The 23,602-nt window shown below is 34.8% G+C and overlaps 2 long non-coding RNA genes across 2 annotated transcripts; one reads left to right on the forward strand and one right to left on the reverse strand.

Moving 5' to 3' along the window:
- Nucleotides 1-7,513: 7,513 nt before the first annotated feature.
- LOC129290469 (uncharacterized) lies at nucleotides 7,514-8,512 on the reverse strand. The gene is made up of 5 exons (XR_008588389.1): nucleotides 8,303-8,512; nucleotides 8,046-8,213; nucleotides 7,873-7,977; nucleotides 7,718-7,796; nucleotides 7,514-7,643 (listed from the first exon to the last, which is right to left on the reverse strand). It is a non-coding gene; the product is annotated as an uncharacterized LOC129290469 (long non-coding RNA).
- Nucleotides 8,513-20,264: 11,752 nt separating this feature from the next.
- On the forward strand, nucleotides 20,265-21,368 carry LOC129290543 (uncharacterized). The gene is made up of 3 exons (XR_008588441.1): nucleotides 20,265-20,502; nucleotides 20,622-20,851; nucleotides 21,271-21,368. It is a non-coding gene; the product is annotated as an uncharacterized LOC129290543 (long non-coding RNA).
- Nucleotides 21,369-23,602: the final 2,234 nt, after the last annotated feature.

Raw genomic sequence — 23,602 nt, forward strand, 5'->3', positions numbered from 1 at the left:
TACTATATCGATCTCATGCATTACTTGCAATAGCAATCAATTTTTTGGTATCTTTGCCTAGGAAGATATATAACTTCATTAATTTTTTTTTTGCTTTTATTCATTTTATTTCTTTAATTTTCTTAGCTTTCTGATGCAAACTAGATGCTCTAAAAAAATTCTCTAAAGCTGAAATAACTCCTACTAATAAGGAAATTGAACGATTGTGCAAGACTAATAACAGGAAAAAGAAGAGGTTGGAGAAAAATCAAAAGGAACCTTAGCAAGCAACCTTTGATCAACCGGAGTCTCCAGAGGAAATCTTTGACACAGAGATACCGATGGGGGATCATGATCTTGTTACTGCATCTGGATGGAGGGATATCGCTGTTCTTCATGTGAAACCTCGGCCCTTCATCCATCCAACTGAGCGCCCAAGCTATGAACTATGATCTTAAGATTAACCATCTAAACAGCCTTCCATCATTCTATGGTAGGCCATCTGAAGACGCTCTAGCCTTCATCAAGAAATTCTGCCATGCTGTCTCTATGCCCCTTCCCAATGAGTTAAGTAACGATGAGCTTTGCATGTGTTGCTTTGCTCTCTACCTCCACAACCACCGTAGTGATCGAGTAGCTTTTAAATCTACTTGAAGGATATCTCACTACAAGGGAGCAGGTATACAATGCATTTATCTCTAGGTTCTACCCATGGTGGCTCGTGCTAAAGCTAGTGTCTTTAAGCCTGAAGTCTTTCTTACTTTAGATCCAATTCAATGTCCTTAGAATATATCTAAAGCTTCAGCTGATGCTAATTGGAAGAAATCAGTTTAGGCTAAATATGATGGTCTATTGAAGTTTCAGACTTGGACTATGGTTCCTTTGCCACCTCATAAGTGTACCATTGGCTATAAGTGGCTTCATAAAGTCAAAACACATGCTGATGGAACTCTTGCTCGCTATAAAAGTCGCTTGGTCACAAAAGGTTTCGCTTAAGAAGCTGGAGCTGACTTTTCAGAAACATTTAGTCCAATGGTTAAAGCTGCAACCAATCGCATCTTACTTACTGTTGCAATTACAAATAATTGGAATCTTCAACAGGTTGACTTTAATAATGCATTTTTAAATGGTGATCTTGTTGATGACATTTACATGGACCCTCCACCTAGCTTTGAAGATAATTTTGTTGATCAATCAATGTGGGCAGTCCCTTGCCCGTAAGCTTAACAAATCTTTTTATGGCCTTAAACAAGTACCTCAAGCTTGGTTTCAAAAACTTCATGATTTTTTGTGTCAACTTGGGTTTGTTCCTTCTAAAGCAAATGCCTGCCTCTTTACCCATACAGACTCCACTAAGACTATCAATATCTTGGTTTATATGGATGACTTAGTCATCACTGCTAATAATGGCTCTTCTGTGACTCAACTGATTGATTCTATGAGTGGGATGTTTCCATTAAAGATATTGGGTTCTTTGTCCTATTTTTTAGGCATTGAATTTAATCGCTCTTCTGCTGGAATATTTCTTACACAGCGTAAGTATGACCATGAGTTACTTGCTGAAATTGGCATGATTGCTGCCAACACTATTTGAGCCCCCATGGTTGCAAATCCCTAACCCAATAAAATTGATGGTGCATTTCTAGCTGATCCTTCCTTCTATAAAAGAGTTTTGGGCAAACTTCAAATCTTTGCAATACACGGCCAAACACTGCCTTTCACTGTCAATCGTCTCTACTAGTATCTTCATCAACCTTGGGTTCTGCATTGGTAATTTGTTAAGTGTCTTCTTCGCTACTTGGTTGCTACAACTCACTTTAGTTTAGTTCTCAAACCTACTGCTCAATTAAGTGTGCAAGCATCTGCAAATGGAGATTGGGGTATAAAAAGGAGGATTCCAAATCAATCAGTGGCTATTGTACTTACTTGGTCCTAACCCTATTACATGGGTTTCATGCAAACAACAAGTTGTTTCTAGATCAACAATAGAAGCCAAATACAGAAGTGTGGCTGATGCAGTTACAAAGGTCATATGGGTTATGACTTTGCTTAAGGAAATGGATATTTCTGTTGTATGTCCACGTCTGGTTTGGTGTGACAACTCAGGAATCGTTATTTTGGCTATAAATCCAGTGCTTCATTCTAAGACCATGTATGTTGAATTAGATCTTCACTTGGTACGAGAGAAAGTACCTGCTGGTTTGGTTCAAGCAGGATTTGTTCTTGCTACAGAGTAATTCGCTAATACATTGACTAAGTCGCTTCCATATACTATTTTTGCTTATCATCATTCTTGGTTTCAACTTATGGGACAAGAAATTATTAACTTTGTTAGGTCTTTTAGTGTTGAGTCTTTTCATGTATAATTCTCTCTTATTTTTTTCTAGAAAAGAGTAGCAGAGAGGATATTAGCATATGTGTACATGTCATCTAGGTAAAGTCAGTGAGTCAAACTACTAGTAGTTACTCTGTTATAACTACTTACACGTGTCAAAGGCCTTAGAATCATCCCCAAGACTTCTATATAATGTAACTCGTCATCTCTAAATATGACTGAAGATCATTGAATCACAATTCTCTTATTTAAAGTTTTGCTTTTTTTTTTTTATCCTCATGTAAGTTCACTCAAAATAATGATGATGTTCTAGTTGGCAATTTACATGCATGCATATTCAATTACACAACAAAATAACAGGCATTACAAAAGTAGCAGCAACTTCTCCTTTGCCCCTAGGTAAAGCCTTCACTTGTAAAATAATAACCATAGGTGAGACCATGTCTCAATAACCAATAATTTAATTCATTCACAAGCAACCTAACAAAGTAAATGAGCATGTAAAGTGGGTTATACAAGGGCAATTGATCATGAAACATACGTAATACAAATCCATATAGAGTGATTAGCCATTGATAACCTATTAAAATTGATGCCAATTCAGCATATTTTGCTATACTTTCATTTACTATTTAGTTCAATTGTGAATATTTTGGGTTCAAATAGAAAAATGGGATTTGGTTGAATTTAGCCTTGATGATATAATTTATTGGCAATTTTTGTTAAAAAAAAATCTTGCCTTTATTTAATCTTCGAAAGATTTCATAATGTGCTTTTTTGTTTCAAGTGACTTCTAATGGGTAATCATGTTAATAGATAGCAAATTGATGCTTGAGGATGTATTTCGAAGCATAAATGTAACTACAAGTGGACCACAAATGAAGATCAAGCTCTTTGTCCCATGTGCTATGGCACATGTGTAAAATCTCTCTCACTATTACCTGATTAATTCAAAATTTCAAGTAATTAATAGATTATCTCAACGTGAAAATGACAAGTTTGTCAAATTACACAATGGGATTCCAAATTTTCAATATTTAAAATACTTCCATACACTTTTAATATATTCAAATCAGAGTTTAAAACATTTGCGAAAGCCTGGGAAATGAAGAAAGAATTAAAACATTTACATAAAAACTAAAAACTGTGAACTATGCAAAAAACTGCACGTGCACCGTGGCTTATCACTCTTACACCATGGTGTGTTGCCTCTATGACATGCGTCGTTATGCATTGTATGAATTTAAAAGCATTTTGCTGTCAAATGACAACCAGGGACGAACTTCCAACATGTCCCATTTCTCTATATGACGTTCGATTGAGGTGATTTAGGTGTTACAAAGAGCTTTCTCCTAGCTTTAGCTAGTGGCACGAGTTTTATGATCAAATCATTTTTTCCATATCAACTCTCATCTTGGGTGTCCATACTCTAAAAAAAGTTTCAAAGTCTATACCAACCTTTAGACGATACTCAATAGACCATTTAGGACTCATGCAACACCCATAATCAATCAAATTCAACCCTCAACCTCTCAAATTCACAAAAACACAAACGGGATATAACTTTGCATTAAATCATCAATATTCATCCAAATCAACCAAAATACATTTTAACTCTACTTGTACTAGTATTTTAGTCTTATACAAGTTTTACAACCACATGCCAACAACTCAGGACATGAAATACCACAATATTTTCATTTATAATACAAGTATCTCAAAATAATAATGAGTCCTAGTTGAAAATTTAGTCATCAAAGTACACATAGATAAAACTAAGAGGCCAACAAATAGGATTTACTTATAATTCTATGCCTCTAGTCATTTTTTTCAATCCTGATCCAATGAACTAGGCCCAAAAAATATTGAAAATAGGGTGATTTTATATTTTATATTTTCATAATTTTTAATTTTGTTTAATTTAATATTTAACTTTTTAAGATATTAATTTTGTTGTATTATTGTAATTTTATAATGAATATATCAAATAACATAATGAGTTTTCATTTAATATATTTTATGGTTAAATTGTAACTTTAAGATAATGAAATTATTTTAAGATTAGGTTAAGGTATTATTTAATGCTGATGAACTTGAGTAAAGAATTAAGCTAAACGATATTATTTTACGTCAATTTTTGTTATGAAGTAATGTTTTGTTTGATCCAATTCAACTATTTAAGCCAATTTGGTTAATTAGTTTTGATCAATTAATACCAAATTTAATTGAATTGACTAATGCATACCCAACCCCTATGTGAGGTGATAAATTCATTCAAAAATTTAATGTTTAATTTTTTAATTTGGAATGCATATAATGTGGTAATGAGTCTCTATTTTCAAATGTTTTATGATTAAATTGATATTTTAAACACTAATACTACTTGTTTATAATAATTAGACATGTGATATTTAAATTTATTCATTCATAGAGTATTATTTTATCTAATCTAATTTTTCAATTGAAATTCTACATTTAATACTAGTAACTTTAGAGCTTGATGTCGGTTTAGCAATTTGATAGCTAATGATAGGAAGGAGAAAGATAAAAAGAAGAAAAATGAGATATTCTAAAATTTCACTTTTAACTTTTACAATATACAAAATATATCTATGTATGTAATGCTATATGATTTTTTTTATTTGATGCTGTCTTGCAACATAAATATACAAAATTAGATAATATAGTGTATAAATTTCTATAAAATTATAATTTAAAAATGAAAACTAATTAAAAAAGTAAAGTGTAATGTAAAAACAAGCCAATTACATTACTTAAGAGTTATTGTTAATTAAAAGTAAAAATAAAATTTTAAATAAAACTAGCTAGAAAAATAAATAATTATAAACTAATGTATAATCTTCTATATTTTTACTATTTATTCTTTGATAATTTTTAAAATATCAATTTTAAAAACTAATATTACTTTTCAGCGGTGACAAAAAAGTCACTGTTGATTGGTAGTTTTTCGATGACAATGTTTAACGACGACCAAATAGTTGCCGCTGATGTATGGTTTTTACAGCGATTTTTGTAGTTGATGATTCTCCACTGTAATAGCTCCAAAAAAAAGTTAAAAGTTAAAAATTAAAAATTAATTAATTTGAGATAAATTAATATTAAAATATTTTGATTGTATTTTTATTAATTTTGATATACATATAATAAGAAGGAATGTGGCATGGTAGAGTTATGTCACCTGTATGACTCTCAAGTCTCAGGTTCGAACCCTCTCAATATAAGAAAAGAATTTATATTTTGCTATTAGTATGACTAAAATTATCATTGTGCGTTTCTCCTTATCTATTTCTCTTCTACTTTCCCAATTTATTTTTCACATTCTGCATCAATTGAAACACACACACACAGACATATATAGAGAGAGAGAGAGAGAGAGAAGCTTCACCCAACGTCCTCCAATCTCTAGTCTCGTCACCGCCATCGTCCTCCAATCTCCAGTCTCGTCGCCATTCGTACTCGTTGCTATTGCCGGAGAGAAGGTGCGCCAAATTCTTCTTCCTCTTCTTTTGTTCGAGTTGCCAGATTCTCTATCCCCCGTTCCCTCCCTGTTTGTGTGTCGGCCCCTTCATTCTCTTCCATCTTTCCGATCACTGGCGAGGGAGTTAGGAGTTGTTGTCTATTCACTCATCCGCCATTGCAGGGAGTTTCACTGGGTCAAGACCTCTCCTCCTCCCCTGTGTTGCTATTGTTTTTCTTTTCCTGATTCAAGTGTCGCCATGGTGATTGTGCGTGGCTGTGGCAAGTATCGGTCCCCCCTCTCTATTTTCCATAGTTTTGTTGGATGTTTGGAGGAAGAGGAACTTGATAGGTGTGTAAAGGACTGAGTTTTAGTGCTTGAAAGTATTGTAGATAAGTGAATAATGTTCCAAATCAATTTACATATTAACTAATTTTTTTATCAAAATATTATTTTCAATAATTTACAGTTATTGATATATATATATATATTAATATTTTAGCATTGATTACCTTTATCAGTTAAATTTATTTAGCATTTGAAATCATAACATATAAGATTGATGAAATTATTTTGATTAGTTTTTGGAAATTTCGGTTACCAAATAAATGCAAGAAAGGACATTATTTATAAAATTTTGTTTTGACAAGTATTGAACTGATGCTTGAAATGATTCATGCAAGTTTGGTATTGAGAATGTAAATTTTATTTTAGAAATGACTATCCATGCATGTTTGAAAAGTGATTTTGAGAGGATTTTAAGCAGAGCACTGTTGTTAACGGTAATTCCATTAACCCTTGGCGTGCCATGGTTATAACTAGCTAGTTCAATTTCATAAGCTTTGTTCTCATGTTTGTTATTCGTAGGTCTCGTATCTATGTTTGATTTTGTGGCTTTGAGTTGCATTTTGTTACTTACCCTCATGGACTATGTGTCTATGTTTGTCTTCGTGGCACAAGTCATATTTGGTTATTTGTCTTAGTAGACTGTATGTTCACGTTCACGTTTGTTTTCATGGCTCACTAGTACAAAAATGACTTTTTACAGTGGTTAAAGAGGCGATGTTATTCCAGGGGATGTAGAAAGTCCCTCTTTTTACATCTGTTATAAACCCAATGTAAAAATTAAATTTTTTACATCGGTTATAGAGCCGATATTGAAAATTATATACAAGAAAATTAAAAAAAATTTACTTTAACTTTTTACACCGGTTCAGATCCGGTTGGGATCGGAACCGGTGTAAAAAGTATTTTTTTATACTATATTTATTTTATCAATTTTACCCATTCCTATGCATAGAAATTACCAAATCAGACAGCCCAATTAATTTACAATTGTTTATCAAGTATTTATCAACTATACAAAGCTATTTAACTATTAAAAAAACTAATAATTGTCTAAATTGTCAAAATTGCCATTCCTGTGCATAAAAATTGCCAAATCAGATAGCTCAATTCATTTACAATTGTTTATCAAGTATTTATCAACTATACAAAACTATTTAACTATTAGAAAAACTAATAATTATCTAAATTGTGTCAACTATCAAAATTAAAACATGTTAAAAATAACAAAAAACCTCACAAATTCTCCACAAAATAGGTTGCCCAACGTATGCGGATGTCTTCAATTTCAGCTTCAAAAAATGCATCCAAATTGTCGAACATCTAAAATTTGATTCATAAAGTAGGCATATTAATCAATCTCAAATAACATAATAAAATAAAATTTTTAAAAATATATATATTTACCTCTTTTGTAAATTCGGTCATGCCTAATGTGATAATATTGAGCATGTGCCTCATGACATATAGACCGCACAAGTTCGTCCTCACCGGTTGTCTATGACTCTATATAAGAACAAATCATAAAAAATTAGTAAGAAATCTTAATAGTTGAACATATTAATAAAGTATAGCATCACCTTTGGCTCAATCCATGTGGGATCCTTGAGCTCATGTCCATGCTTTTGTAAGACTACATTTTGATATGTTCTCATTGCCCTATGATCAAGATTACCAAGTTAGTAAAAATATTCAAAAAAAATTAAATTAAATAGTTTAGTAAAAGTATTCTTACAAGTCTATCGTCTTCTTCATTTCTTTCCCAAGTTTGTAATGGAGGGAGCATAAAAAGACGACAGTGTTGCTCTTCATTGAAAGAACAAATAACTGCCAATGGTCCCTGCTAAATATGATACAAGTTAAAGTAAATCCATATTAAAAAACTATTAATTATAAATTGATCCTTACGAGTGCACATATGGAGCCATAAAAACGTCCTTTTTGACTTCACATATTCTCTATTGGAGGTACGCGGCCCTTAACTCTGGAGTATTACCTTTCTCTGTCATGTGATGAGGGCAAAGGAATCCAAACTTATCACCTTTGCCCGATGTAATGCACAAATGATGAAGATACCTACAACAATGCAATTATATTAGTTTACTAAACTTGATGATTAAGTTTACTTACAACAATGCAATTATATTAAAGAAAAATATACTTACATCATAAATAGTTCAATGTGTGGTGTGGTAAGCTGATTATTTGACAGAAGTCGAACCAAATCTTCCCGTTCAATTGTCACTATCATGTCTTTCTTGCCCACAACCTCTGGATCCATTTCTAAACTCTTGAACTCGAATGATAAATCATACGCCATTAAAATCATTCGCTGATGCGGAGTCAACAAGGGTTGTGGAAGCTTTGGGAGATTCGGTGAGGAAAGCTTCTACATAATAAAAAGACAAGAAATAGTTAATAAAAAACATATATTAGGAAGTTGCTACATAATAAAAATTCATGAAATTTCATACCACAGCTTGAACTAGATTCACAAGTCTCTTGGGCCATAGGATAAAATTGCCAACAGCTTCAACCACAGTCTTCACCTCATCAGTAGGGAATGGAACCAAAGCATCTGGCACTTTTGGATCTGCAACCACCACTCTTACTTGATCATCTTGAATTTGCTTGTGGTGGATGGTTGACCCCAAGCTATAGATGCTACCAAGAGCAACCAAGCGTTTATCAGGATCTTCTAGAAATATCTCACATGGTTCACCAATGTTGTCACCAGAAGGACCCTCTGACACACGCTCAAGAATATTACTCCCTTTTGTACTATGAAATGCAGGAGATGTATGAACTGGTTCAGCAGTTGTCTCCTGTCGTGAGCTCATCATGCTCATCATCTCCTCCTTCATTTGCTCTTTCATTTGTAGAAGCCGAGCTGCAAATGAAGCTTCAAACTCATCCTTAGTCTGCTGCCTCACAGTGGATATCAATGTATCAAGCTCTTCTCTAGTCACTACACCTCCTGAATTGGGACGTGCAGGTGCTCCAAAGTAGTCCTTAATGCCCACACCATATCCAACGCCCCTCACACGACCCGGATGCTCTGGCTTGCCTGTAGCAACTGTTAAGATATCATTTCTGCCCTCTAGAATGAAGCTTCCTTGGGCTTGTTGCTCCTTAAGAGTATCCTATAATATAAAAATAACAATATTAATTAATAATATATACAATTGTATAGAAATTTAAAGGGACAAGGAATAATAATTTTACTTACAATCCTCTCGGCAATCTCCCGTGCTGTCTCACTTGTATAGCCTCCTTTCTTGTACTGATGTCCATATCTCCATTTCTCCTCTCGAGAGACAGGTGATGGTGGAGAAAGGAGTATGGAAGGATCAGACTTGGCTTCTTTTTCTCTCTTCTTTTGTTTCTCTGCCATCAGTATATCATCAGCTCTAGCATAACCTCCACGAGACAGGGTGTGGGGGCATTGATTCTGCCGAGCAATTTCTCGCCCTTTAGCTCGTTTTTCCTGTTAATAAATTGAATTTTAGATTTATTATTGAAGTAAATCTAAATAAAACTTAAATAAATTAAAAGTTAACAAACCATAGCCTTTTCAGAAGTTTGAATCCTGACAAATTCTTCCCAAGTATCTTCATCAAGGAACTGGTATGTATCAAGAGGATTGGGACGAGCCTGACCCTCTGGCACCTCGATAAAGATATATCTTCTAGCAAGATCAGTCTTAAAATTTCTCCAACGTGTTCCACAGTAAGAAATCAACTTGTGTCGACAATCTTGATTAGATGGAACATCGTATGTGAGCTACAATGAAGACATAAGATAATAATCAATAATTCCCAATAATATATAACTATAAAAAAATTTTAATTTTTAATTATTTACCTGAATACTTTCCCAAATCTGTTCCTTCACACGTTCTGGCACATCAGGCCAGTCCTCAAACACAATAGGAGGCTTGGTACGTGATAGGAGGCCAAGAAAACTAACAAACTTGGCTTTATGTGGCCCTATCGGATTCCATCTCTGGTCAAATTGAATTGGTAACCTACGCCCAGCACTCCTACTTAATGTCAGATCTCTTAATCGTGTGCCACGTCTCCCCCTCCTCACAGACTGGCTCTGACTCGGCTCCTCACTAGGGGTGCCCTGACTTAGCTCCCCACTAGGAGCAACATCACCAATTGATTGGCTCTGAGTGTCATCACCTTGATTCTCCATATTCCTATTAATTCAAATAAATGAAATTAATTAAAAAATAATCAAAGATAAGATAATTAAGAAAAACAATCCCACAACATAAATTTAATTGAACTAAATTAACATACTTTAATTTCAAAACTAAACTCATATAGGGATATTCTCCCATATCCCTTCATGGTGATCACTTCTTATGGCATGTTCATCATCTACTTCATCTACCACATCCAAAATTGGTAGCCCACTTGAGAAGTTAGGAGTTTTAGAAATATCAAAATTTGATTCATGATCGTCATTACTATCAATCATCCTTTTTCCTTTAAGTGCTATTGACCAATTTTTATTTGCTGGATCCGTGACATAGAAAACTTGTTTAGCTTGGTCTGCCATAATAAATGGCTCATCTCCAAAAGTTAGTTTTTTAAGATCAACCATTGTAAATCCAAACTTATCATCACGAATACTATTGACGTCAACCCACTTGCATTTGAAAACAGGAACTCTAAATTTTGTATAATCAACCTCCCAAATCTCTTCAATAACCCCAAAGTAAGTCCTGGATGCTAGTTTAGGTTTCATATCTTTTGAACTAAAAAGTGTACGGCTTCAGCCATTATCATAACTCCACTATTTTGCACCGTACTCTTCTCATCCAAGGACTTTGTATAAAAGGAATACCCATTAATATCATAGGCACTCCAACATATAACATCAAAGTTAGGACCTCCAGCCAACCATTTAACTATTTCAGAAACACCACTTTCATTCAAAATTTTCTGCTTGAACCAATTCACAAAAGTCCTATTATGCTCTTTCAACAACTTTTGTTCTGTCATTCTCATTCGATAATTTTTTGCCTTTAAAAGTTCTTTATGAGAAGATATGTAATCTTTAACTTCATCAATATTATTCAAGATATATAAATGTGCTTCTTGTAATTCATCATGATTCATGCTCTTCACTGATACTCCACGTGTGCCTTGACCATATTGCCTTTTCTCATGACGAGATTTAGGAAGTCCAATTGATTTTGTACTTGACAAGTAATCAGAACAAAACTCCATAGCTTCTTCAGCAACATATTTCTCAACTATCGATGCTTCGGGTCGAAATGGATTTCTGACATACCCTTTCAGTATTTTCATGTATCTCTCAACTGGGTACATCCATCGCAAATAAACAGGGCCACACAATTTTACCTCCCTTACTAGATGCACTATTAAGTGAACCATAATGTCAAAAAATGTAGGAAGAAAGTGCATCTCAAGTTGGCACAAGATAGTACAAGCTTCTTGTTCTAACTCTTCCAGTTTACGGGGATCAATAACTTTACTGCATATAGCATTGAAAAAGAAACAAAGTCTGGTTATTGTAAGTCTTAAATCTTCTTTCAATATGCCTCGAATAGCCAAAGGTAATAGCTGTTGCATCAAGACATGGCAATCATGAGATTTTAAGCCTACCAGTTTCAACTCTTTCACAGATACAAGCTTCATAATATTTGAAGAATACCCCGAAGGAACTTTGATTCCATGTAAACACTCACAAAAACTTGTTTTCTCAGATTTGCACAATGTATGAGAGGCTGGGGGACAATAAGTTCGTTTACCTTCTGGTCTTGGGTGTAAGTCTTCCCGTATTTCCATTTCTTTCAAATCCAATCTTGCATTCACACCATCCTTAGTCTTACCTGGTATGTTCAGAAGCATTCCAATAATACTATCACACACATTTTTTTCCACATGCATAACATCAATACAATGCCTTACTTCAAGATTGCGCCAATATGGGAGGTCAAAAAAGATAGACCTTTTTTTCCATATGCTTTTTGCACCAGTATTCTTTTTAGTCTTACCGAAGACAATATTAATGTTTTTCACACGTTCATATACTTGATCCCCAGTCAAAGCATCCGGAGCATCATTGTGTTCTTGGTGACCATGAAAAGCTTTCTTCAATCTACGATATGGGTGATCTCGTCTAAGAAACCTCCGATGGCCAAGGTAGACTGTCTTCCTTCCATGTTGAAGTTGATGGTAGTTTGTGCTTTCTTCACAAATTGGACAAGCTTTATGACCTTTCACGCTATAACCAGACAAATTTCCATATGCAGGAAAATCATTTATAGTACAAAAGATCATAGCACGTAACTTAAAATTCTCCTTCTGATTTGCATCAAACACTTCCACACCTACCTCCCACAACACTTTCAAATCTTCAATCAGAGGTCTTAGGTAAATATCAATATCATTTCCCGATTGTTTTGGTCCTGAAATCAACATGGATAGCATCATGTACTTCCGTTTCATGCATAACCTAGGTGATAGATTGTAAATCACCAAAAGAACAGGCCATGAACTATGTATACTACTAAGACTACCATAAGGATTCATTCCATCGGTAGAAAGTCCAAGCCTCAAGTTCCTTGGCTCATTGCCAAATTCGGGAAACAATTGATCAATTTTCTTCCATTGAGGAGAATCGGCTGGATGTCGAAGTTTTCCATCAGATATCCTCTCATTTGCATGCCACATCAAGTTCTTTGCATCATTAGTATTTGCAAACAAACGCTTGAACCTTGGTATAATTGGAAGATACCATAAGACTTTTGTAGGAGCCCCCTTCTCTTTGTACCATGGTGCCTCACATTTCGGACACTTCTCCTCCCCTTCAAGCTCTTTTCTGTACAACACACAATCATTAGGACATGCGTGTATTTTTTTATACTTCATACCCATTGGACACAAGATCTTCTTGGCATCATAATAATGATTTGGTAGTACATTGCCCTTCGAAACATTATTTGAAGTAACTCTAACAACCATGTGAAACTTTGGTCACTCCACCCAGCTCTTGCCTTTAAGGTAACTAGTTTTAACACCCCAGATAACAAACTAAAATCAGTGCACCCCGGGTATAGAGGCTTCTCTGCGTCAGTGCACAAGTTATCATACACATGTGCTCGTTCAAAAGCCTCTTCCCCAACATCATGAATCATGTCTTCTAATCGATCTTCATTCATTTCTACTTCATCATCAAGATTATCAACTCTCACACATTGAGATGTGTTACTATAATTTTTCAATCGTTCACCATGCCAAATCCATATTGTATAATTTTTGCAAATCCCATCACAAACTAAGTGCTCTCTTATTTCGGCAACACCTAGTCTCCTCTCATTCAAACAATTAACACAAGGACAATAGAACCTTTCACTATTGTCAACAGCATTTTTCTTAGCAAATTCCAAAAATTCTTTCACCCCATTATCATACTCGTCACTCGTTCGTCTAGCATTCATCCAACTACGATCCATGTGTCACCTCCTAAAGAATATAACTAATGTTATTATCTTCAAACTATTTTAAAAAACTAAGTTCCTAATTAAATTAAGATTTGAAAAAATTCGGCAGAATCTCCCCTAAAAATTAAATCTCTCAAGACTTTTAAAAAAATTTACAAGAGAAAATTGACAATTTTAAACCAAATAAATGATCACATACAACAACCTGAGGCCTTATGAAGCCACTAACAGCACTCCCAACAACAATCAATATCATTAAAAACTAAATTTAAGAAAATTAGAGGAAAGAATAAATTCAAAAAAAATTTCGATAGAGTCTCCCCTAAAAATTAGACTTCCCAAAAGTTTTAGAAAATTTTACACGAGAAAATTAACAATTTTAAACCAAATAAATGATCACATACAACAACCTGAGGCCTTATGAAGCCACTAACAGCACTCCCAGCAACAATCAATATCATTAAAAACTAAATTTAAACATTATAAAATTTAAAAATTTATATTCAACATATACCTGGATGGCGACAGCTGCAGCAATGGCTCAACATTGAGAGGGAGGGAGAAGGAGTGGTGGAGGGGGGCAAGAGGGAGGGAGAGGGGCAGGGGGCCGGGAGAGGGAAGGGGTGGGCAAGGGGAGAGGGGGAGGGGGAGTGGGCGGCGGGAAGAAGGGGAGGGGGATGGCCGAGGCAGGGGGAGTGGGAGGGGGAGGGGTGGCGGGACGAGGGGGAGGGGATGGGCAGTCGAGGAAGGGGGAGTGGGAGGGGGAGGGGGCAGCAGGATGAGGGGGAGAGGGAGGGGGTTGGGCGGACCTAGGGGGAGGGGAAGGGCGGCCGGGCGAACCGAGGGGGAGGGGGAGGGGCGGCGAGGGGAGGAGGGGGAGGAGGAGTGGCGGGACGAGGGGGAGGGGGCTGGGAGGACCGAGGGGGAGGGGGAGTGGGCGGCGAGGGGAGGAGGGGGAGGGGGCTCAACGGACGAGAGGAAGGGTTGGGCGGACAAGGGGGAGGGGGCCGGCGAGGGAGAAGACGATGGAGAGGGGGAGTGGGCGAACGAAGGGGAGACGAGAAGGAGGGCGCGAGAAGGCGGAGAGGGAACTGATGAATGAAGGAAGAAAGGAATTTAAGAAATACTTTTTACACCGGGTGGGGGAACCCGATGTAAAAAGTACCCGGTGTAAAAACTATGCTTTTTACACCAGGTGCCACCACCCGGTGTAAAAAGGTCACTTTTTACACCGGGTGTCCAGGCACTCAGTGTAAAAAGCATAGTTTTTACACCGGATGGGGGAACCCGGTGTAAAAAGGTGCTTTTTACACCGAGTGCCTGGACATCTGGTGTAAAAAGTGTCACATAATTCAATATAATTACAAAAATGCCACCGCCTTTATTTTTTACACCGTTTCCCTTCCAACCAATGTAAAAAGTACCCCATAAATTTTATATTTTATACTAATGGCTTTAGCTGTGTTTGGTTATTTATTCTCATGGACCGTGTGTCCACATTTGTTATTTGTTTTGTAAAGTCCTTAGAATAATTCATACAATTTATACTTCATTGGTTTTGTTTAGTAAATGTTTATGTTTTTTTTTACTTCTGCTATTTATTTAATCTATTGATTTCTCAAGATCAAATGGTAAAATTACTCTGTTATTGTAAATTTATTAGTTTATGATTTTAATTCCTGGAGATATTCTTTTCTTTCGAATTATTTACATAATTGCATAAGTTTATTTGATTTATTCTCTTAAATGTTATCTTTATTTAGGATGTTATTCAGTGAAAAACTATTTTGTTTGGTCTCAAACTATCACACCTCAAAAATAGAGGGTGACCGGCAAAGGATGTGATCCATCACACATCCATTAAGCCTCAGATTGGGTAATCTTTTCATAACTAAAAAATAATTATGTTTTAGTTGGAATTAGAACATACGTAAACATTTTTGGTAGTAATAAAAGTCTCAATAATTTTTTTTTGTAGAAATTTTGGCAGAATCTCCTCTGTAAATAAGATCTCCCAAAAATTCTACAAGACAATATTTCAACCAAAACTATCAAGCTAATCAAGAGTAGAGCTCCTTCCAACTAACAGACAAAATATATAACCACATAAACAACCTGACCATAAACTATGTGGAGCACCTAACAATAAGTTTACAAAATAAATTTCATAATTAAAACTTTACGTCAAAAGAAAGTTTAATCCTTAGTTCCTCTACTTCTAATCAATCACAAACTCCTCAATGTTCAGTAGGTGATTCAGCATCAACTACACTATCTGCGACCAAAATTATTTTTCAGTGAATAACGTCCCAATAATAAATAATTAAACATGAATAAAAGGAAAATTAAAAAAAATGATCTCCATGAAGATTTAAATAAATTCGGAATAAAAGGATTCTATGTAACTTTAAATAAAATCATAATTTATTAAAGTATCTTATCAAATGTCATTATCATTTAACTTTAATAAAGAGAATAATTACAATAAATAATTGTAAACATGTCATTAATCAAAACCAATGAAATTAGATCCATAAAAATTTAAAAACTCATAATTATAGGGACTTATCAGAACAAGTAACAAACGTGGACACATAGTCCACGAGGATAAATCACCAAACGCGACTTATGCCACGAAAACAAACGTGGACTCACAGTCCACAAGGGTAAGTAACTAGACACAGTCAAAGCCACGAAACAGACGTGGACACATAGTCCGCGAGGGTAACTAACCAGATGTGGTCAAAGCCACGAAACAGATGCAGGTACAAGACCCATGAATAACAGACATGAGAACAAAGCTCACGAAATCCAAACTAGCTAGTAATTGACCATGGCGTGCCAAGAGCTAACAAAACTGCCGTTAGCAATCAGTGTTTTGTATACAGTCTCCTTTTTAAATTCACTTTCAGACATGCAAAAAAATTATCACTTTCAAAATACCTTTTCTCTTTTTAAAATCTAACTCGCATGAAACATATAAAAGAACCAATATTTCTAAATATAAAAATTCACAATTAATATCTCATAAACTGTTCACAAATTTTTATAATTGACCTTATCAAATAAAGCACTACTAGAATTTAAGAAAGCATTTTCATCAATATAAAAAATATAAGTCATGACTTTAAGAAATAGAGCAATTTAATTAACAAAAGTAGCTAAAGTAAGAGAAATTTATAAATATCTATAAATTATTAAAAACGATCTTTTGATAAAGAAAGAAATTTCCAATATATATTGATTGGGACGTTATCCACTTACCTATGGTATTCCCAAATTTTCAAAGATTTTATCCCTTATAATTCTTATCAAAATCTTCTTCTTTCAAACCCCCTATAAGAATATAAGATAATGCAATTTAATTAAATTCCTATAATTATAAAGATTTCTTTCCAATTCTAATTCGATTCCAAGATTAAATTATAAGACAACACTGCACTTTATAAATTAATAACCATAAAACTTTCAAGAATTCACTTAATCTCTCAATAACATAAATAAATTTCTTCACAATATTTGACTCAAATTCACAAATGAACAATACCCAAGCTAATTCATGTTTCTTGCAAGATCCAACAAAATTATAGAAAAATACCCACTCAAATATCTCCTTTTGTAAATTTCAAACTAAGTTCATAAGATAATAGCATTCCAACCAATTATGTCTTCCAAGTAATTTAATGAAATTTTTAATAATTATAATGTCAAACAACATTCTCCTAATAGACATTTAATCAAACACTTTATGGGCATTATAACTTAAACAAATACCACCTTCTTCCTCATCAACTTCACTTTCAAAGATTTCATAAGGTCAGTATTATAGCCAATAATCAGATCAAATTCAATTAAATCTCAAATCTACATCATCCTTTTCATTTCTCTTTGTTTTTTCTTCTTGTTTTTTTCCTGATTCAAGCCTCCCCTTCATATTTGAACAAATAGCCATGAGTATCAACAAAACACAAAAGAAAAATTTTCCATTCAACTCTATAACCTCACACACTCACAGATTCAATAAAGAAAAGAAAAAAAAAAATCAAAGTTGCTCCCTTTAGATGCATCAACGTAACACAAATGGGCAGAAGAAAATGCAACCATAGCTGAACAGGGGAAAAAATAACAACATTAAACTAGCCTCTTACCCAAGAATCAATCCTCCCATAGCATCACACTAGCCCTTCATTCATTTCTCACTTACGAATGGGAAGGATGAAGGAATAAGAAGAAACTTCAACAGCACAAACAGTGAAGAGAAGCGCAGAGATCGATGGCAGAGTGAAGAACTATGGATTCACGACTGGGACTACTAAGAGTGGACGATCACAGCCCACGTTTGCAGTGTTGGCAACCTGACTCTCACGCACACCAGCTACATTCATGAGAATAGCAAAAACAGAGCAACAATGCAAAAGACAAACAGAGACAGAGAAGAACGATGAAGAACCTGGATATCGCACAGCGACAGTAACCTCACAGCAATTCGTCTCTCTCGTCGGCGATAGCAAGGGATGAAGAAGAAAGATCAAAGGTCTGGAGATGGCAGAGGAAAAAAAATGACCTCGCTGATCTGAAATAGAGAAGGAAAAAGAAAGAGCTCAAACTTGGCAGAGAAGCATCGGACGGTATTCTGGCCCACTCTTATACCAGCGATGCTGCGGATAGAAGTAGGAGGAGATGGAGAAGGCAAAAGGTGAGGGATGAGAGAATCTAGAATTTTCTACAGAGCCCTAAATGTTGAATTGTGCCAGAGATAGAGAAAAAAAGAAAGGAAGAAAGAATCTGTAGAGACAAGGGTAGTTTCATAATTTCACAATATAAAAATAAAAAATAATTTACTCCTTTCTGGCTTCACCCCGGTTCGAATTAAGATCAAATGTAAAAGATATATGCATATTTCCGCTATACCAACACCTCTTCTTGTTATAATTGTCCCAACATTAATATAACTACAATTCAACCACAATAATATATTTTTTTTATTTTGCTTAAAATTCTTGGGTTATTACACAAACATTATAGCTAACAATGTATCTTTAGCTAATCATTGAGGGGCTATCGTTTGACTTAAGTGAAGAAGTGGTCGATGTAAATTTAAATTATGCATGGGGTATTTTGTAAATTTTGTTCTAGTTGCTCCACATAGCTATAGTTAGAACCCTTATGTGTATTATGTATAATTTGTTTGTTAGAAGGAGAAAAACACCTTGTTGATGCTATTTGTATTGAGAAATGATGTTGTAGTATTTTCGAAAGGTCATATTTTCAAGGGAGGTTTTGGTATAATTTTTTAAAAAGATATTGAATCTTTTGTTCTTATTATTAAAAAAATGATTAATGTTGTTGTCAGATGCCTTCATAATTTAAAAATTAGAGTTTCTTAAGTTGAGACATTTCAGGATATGGGTTTTGTTCCTATATATCATACTGGTCACGCTTTATTTTCAGGGTCTGACATCAACTTTCAGTGGTGACTATCTTTCTGTGACAATAAATTTTCTTTTCTGCTCTCAACTTTTAGTGGCAGCTTTTATTGTCATCGCAAATAAAATCAACGACAAGAGCTTTTACGGTGATATTATGGTGATTTTTTGTTGCTGCTGAAAACTTTCAGTGGTAACTTTTTAGTGCTGAAAATCAATTTTTTTTGTGGTGTATTAAGCTATTAATTTCATATCTTTAAATTAATACTCGTAAATATTGTTTTGAGTGTAATAAATCATTAATCTCCCCATAATAAATATTCCTTATTTGGACTGAATGAATTAACTACTGAATAGTCATGTAAAAGAGAGTTTTGTGGTGTGCATTTGCACCATCAATTCAGAAGACAATATATGGCTCCAAATGTGAGATCTCTACTTCTGCTATTAGTTATAGCTGTTGCAATGTTGAAAGCCAGTGGCGATGGTGAGTCCTCACTTTTTGAAAAAACAGTGCAAATCTTTAATAAATTACCAAAGAATTGTGATCTATTTTTTCATTGCAAAGATAAGCATCATGATCTTGAACGGCGTTATCTCAAATATGATCAAATGTTTGAATTCAGTTTCCTCGTAGATCTGTTTCAGTAGAGAAAATTGCATTTTTGTAGTTTTCAGTGGCCAACATCTTCACTTCGTTACTTTGACATATACATATAGAAATGAGATGATTGCCAAGTGTGTGCTTAGGAAATATATGAAAGTGGTCCTTGCCTTTGGAGGCAGGGATGCTATCCTTGGAATAAGTCTCAACCACAATCATCAACATTTAATCCTCTTGGTGTTGTTAAATTCAATAGTAGTGAGTATTGTCATTTTTTGAATTTCATTTCTGGCTACCAAGATTGTAATAACCTAAAAAAAATAACAACAATAATAATAAATAATAAATAAATTAACTGAATGATAAGGTATGTTATAATATATATATATATATATATATTTTGGAGGTAAATTCATCAAGGTAAATTGATGGTTCAATGGCAAGAACTCTTGATATTTAACTTGAGGTTTCAGGTTTGAATCCTCCTTACGAGGAGTGGGATTTCTTTTACCTTTACAAAATTACCATTAGGTCCCTGGCAGCAGAAGATATTTTATTTTCCCTTCCCCAGTCAGTGTTCACGGAAGCATTGGGGAGAGAGATAGAGAGAGAGAACTGTGAGACCAGAAGCTTCGTTCTTGTCTTCTCCTTCCTCTGCCTCACCGCGTCGTCGGCACTAGAGCATCAAAGTCCCGTCCGTCGTTGCTGAGGTGTTTGTGCAACTTCTTCCTTCCTTCCTTCCTTGTTCTGCACCTCTATTTTATAGAGAGCTCCAGAAACCACTGAGAAAATGAGAGAACTTTGTTCTTCCTCCACATACTTCTTCTATCATAAGCGTCGCCGGCGAGGGTGGTAAGAAATCCATTCACCGCCGTTCTTTCTTGTCTACTTCTTTGGGGTACTATTGTTTAGGATCTCAGATATCATCCTTCATGTCTCTGTTCGATATCCCCTGTCGGTGTATGTGTCAGAGGTTGCGGAAGGGCTTGGTCGCTGGAGAAGCTTGTGGTGTTGCCGTTAGATGTTGCTGTTAGCCTCTCATTTTCCTTTCTCGCTGTAGCTATGTCAGAATCCTTTCCTCCCCTGTTCAATGTTGTGCGATCCTTTTTCTCTCCTTGCTTTTTCTGCTGCTGATAGAAAGGTGTTTAGAAGAAATAAGACTTGACTTTAAAGAGTGAATTTGTACTTGGGGATAGTACAGGTAAGTGAATAGCATCCCATTATTTTTTTTTAATAAAAGTAGTCTATTTTTAAAAATATTACATTTTTATATAAATTATTTTAACAACTATGATGATTATTATGTACTTTGTTAATTAAATCATTTTGGTTCTGGAAATTATAAAATGATGATGAAAGTTAATTAAATTATGGTATATGCATGTATTTTCTTTACGAAATATATTTTCAAGCTTGATGAAGGCATTTTTGTTTATTTTACTCTGAAAATTCATAGTTACTCAACTAATACAAGCTTGTACATTAGCTATGAAATATTATTCTGGCAAGCTTTGAGATTTGAAATGATTCATGCGAGTTTGATATTGAGAATGCAAATTGTATTTAAAAAATAATTCTTCTCGCATGTTTGAAAAGTGATTTTTAAAGGACTTTATACAGAACACTGGATGCTAACGGCAGTCCCGTTAGCCCTTGGCGCGTCATGGTACACCTAGCTAGCAGGGTGTTTACAGGAGGTGCTAGCCCCGTGCGATGGCCAACGCACATGGAACGGAGGGATGGTTATTCGTGAGCATCGTACTCACGTTTGTTTCGTGGCTTCGAGCCGCGTTTGGTTAGCATTACCCTCATGGATTATGTGTCCACGTTTGTTTCATGGCTTTGACTGCGTTTGGTTACTTGTCCTCGTGGACTGTGTGTTCACATTTGTTTTCATGACATAAGCCACATTTGGTTATTTACCCTCGTTGACTGTGTGTCCATGTTTGTTACCTGTCCTGTTAAGTCCTCAAAATTCTAAAGTTTTAATCAACTTGTGCACTTGAAATTTCAATAGTTTTAATTAACAAGTGTACCACTTCTATTTATGTATAATCAATTATTTTCTTAAGTATAATTAAAATCATGAAATTTTAGTTTACTCTCATCTTTACGGTTATGATTATGATTTCAAAAGCAAGTTTTTTTTATATAGAATTATTCTCGTTTCAATTATTTCACATCATTCTTGAATTTATTTATTTATTTATCTTTCTTTAAAATTTATTCATTGGGGATGCTATTCACTAGAAAAAATATATTTTTGCTCTCAGATTCATTAGTTGACGATGAACATCCTGCCAATCATTGAAAGGCTTGCTACTGTATTAGGTGAATATTTATTTGAAAATGTCTTTTCTTTTTATGTATATTTTCAATTATGTGTTTTATGTTGAGACAATAATTTAGGTGCTCCACATTAACTATAGAAGTAATTCTAGTTTTTGTAAATTTATATAGATTGCCTGTTGTTGAGGAGCAAAGTTTCGTATCATTAATTTATTTGTAAATAGTTATTGTATAGATTCGAGGTGTCCTATTTACAGAGGAAGTTGTACGAAAATCCCTACATCTAGCTTAGTGACTTTTGTTTGTATGAAAAAGAAAATGTTACTATGATTTCCAACCCTATTTCAAATGAATTAAGATATTAAATTAGAATTTTCTTGCTTAAGGCTTAAGGGGTGTATGTTTGTGCATATATCCTGTGCCGGTCACGTCTAATTTTTAAGGCGTGACAAAGATCATATACTTAATGTAATTGTTGGAAGGTTAAATTGGTCAAGGAACTTAATTTATTAATTACCTAATTTGATCCTTAGATCCTATATATATAGGGTTAAGTATAATGTATTGAGGTAGGGAGGTATATTGTGTAACCTCACCTCACCCCATGTGGGGTTAGTTATCATCACCCTTTAGTTAAGGATAGATTGATATTGTTGATCTCTTTGTTAATATTGATTTGGGTTTATTGTTTGTATTGTTAACCCATATAGTTTTGTTTAACTTAACATGGTATCATGAGCAGGTTATGTTTTATTGGCCTTAATTGAGTAAAAGCTTTTGTATACCTGTAATCAAGAAATGGGTTGGATTTTCAAGATTCAGATCCCTAGTTCAATTCAAGAGCTTAGTGAAAGGCTCATCCAAAATGATGCGTTTCATTCAAGATTGTTTCTTCTGACTCGTCTTCACTAAAGTGCTGCATTTTGACAGAAAGATCTCTTTGAAACTTTCAAGCAATTCATCCTCTTCAAAGCGGTTCTCCCTTGACGCGAACAAAACCCTAAAAATAGGAAGTGATGAAAGAAGATGGCGGTATTGAAAAACTCAAAAACTGCAAACCTTCATCATCGCCGACGGCAACTGTTGTAATCATCTCCCAACGGTGGAGAAGAAGCCCTGAGAGAAAAGGGAAAATGGAGGAGCCACAGGAATTCAACGAATCGAGCGATGACTCCAGATCATGTGACTCAACAATCGTTCGTGTTCTATGGCCTTTGTGCTGCAACCAATTGGATTCGTTCCGGTTGGGAAGGATAGCAAATGCCATTGGAATTGCGGTGGTCTACAACTCTACATAAGCAATGACTTGGTTGGTGTCCTCAATGTATTGATTGGCGGTATCGTGGGATTGTTTTGGGGTTTTGGGGTCATTGGTGGGTTTGCGGTGCGCCCTAAAAGATTCATGTCGCTCCTCTCTTTAAAGGAAGAATATAAGCCTTATTGTGTGGTACCTACTTGAGATCTGCTTCGAAGATCTTAAAAGACTTTGCATCTCAGATTCTATTCGAGTTTCTTGCAACATCTTCCTGTTGGTCGTTGTTCTCTATGACTACAAATTCCATTTTCAGTTCGCCCACTTAAATATTAGATTATTTGCTATCTTAGGTCGACTGATGATAGGATATTAAATAAATACTGAATATTTTGTAATTACTTTTGTCCT

This window comes from Prosopis cineraria, unplaced genomic scaffold (genome assembly GCF_029017545.1).
Source record: "Prosopis cineraria cultivar Desert tree isolate PC_DT_omini unplaced genomic scaffold, ASM2901754v1 PC13, whole genome shotgun sequence".
NCBI classification, from domain to species: Eukaryota; Viridiplantae; Streptophyta; class Magnoliopsida; order Fabales; family Fabaceae; genus Prosopis; species Prosopis cineraria.